The following is a 307-nucleotide window of genomic DNA, read 5'->3' as shown; positions in this document are numbered from 1 at the left end:
AACCACAAACATCACCGAACCCCTCAAAGTAAACCCTAAACCCTAAACCCTAAACCCTAAACCCTAAACCCTAAACACTAAACCCTAAACCACAAACATCACCGAACCCCTCAAAGTAAACCCTAAACCCTAAACCCTAAACCCTAAACCACAAACATCACCGAACCCCTCAATGTAAACTCTAAACCCTAAACCCTAAACCCTAGACGATGAATTTGAAAAAATAAAAAATTGTTGTTTTAAATGAATTAAAAGAATAAAAATAAAAAAAATAAAAAAATAAAAAAATAAAAAAAATAAAAAAAAG

At 31.9% G+C, this 307-nt stretch overlaps 1 protein-coding gene across 1 annotated transcript in view; it reads right to left on the bottom strand.

Moving 5' to 3' along the window:
* Positions 1 to 307, bottom strand: part of EMH_0040260 (uncharacterized protein) — a gene marked incomplete at both ends in the record, with an annotated part of 2,825 nt that overhangs the window by 1,272 nt on the left and 1,246 nt on the right. The window lies entirely within an intron of this gene.

This window comes from Eimeria mitis, genomic scaffold (genome assembly GCF_000499745.2).
Source record: "Eimeria mitis Houghton genomic scaffold, Emh_scaff1599, whole genome shotgun sequence".
Lineage (NCBI taxonomy): Eukaryota > Apicomplexa > Conoidasida > Eucoccidiorida > Eimeriidae > Eimeria > Eimeria mitis.
Note: the sequence above shows the minus strand (reverse complement) of the source record. Positions and strands in the feature narration are given on the sequence as shown.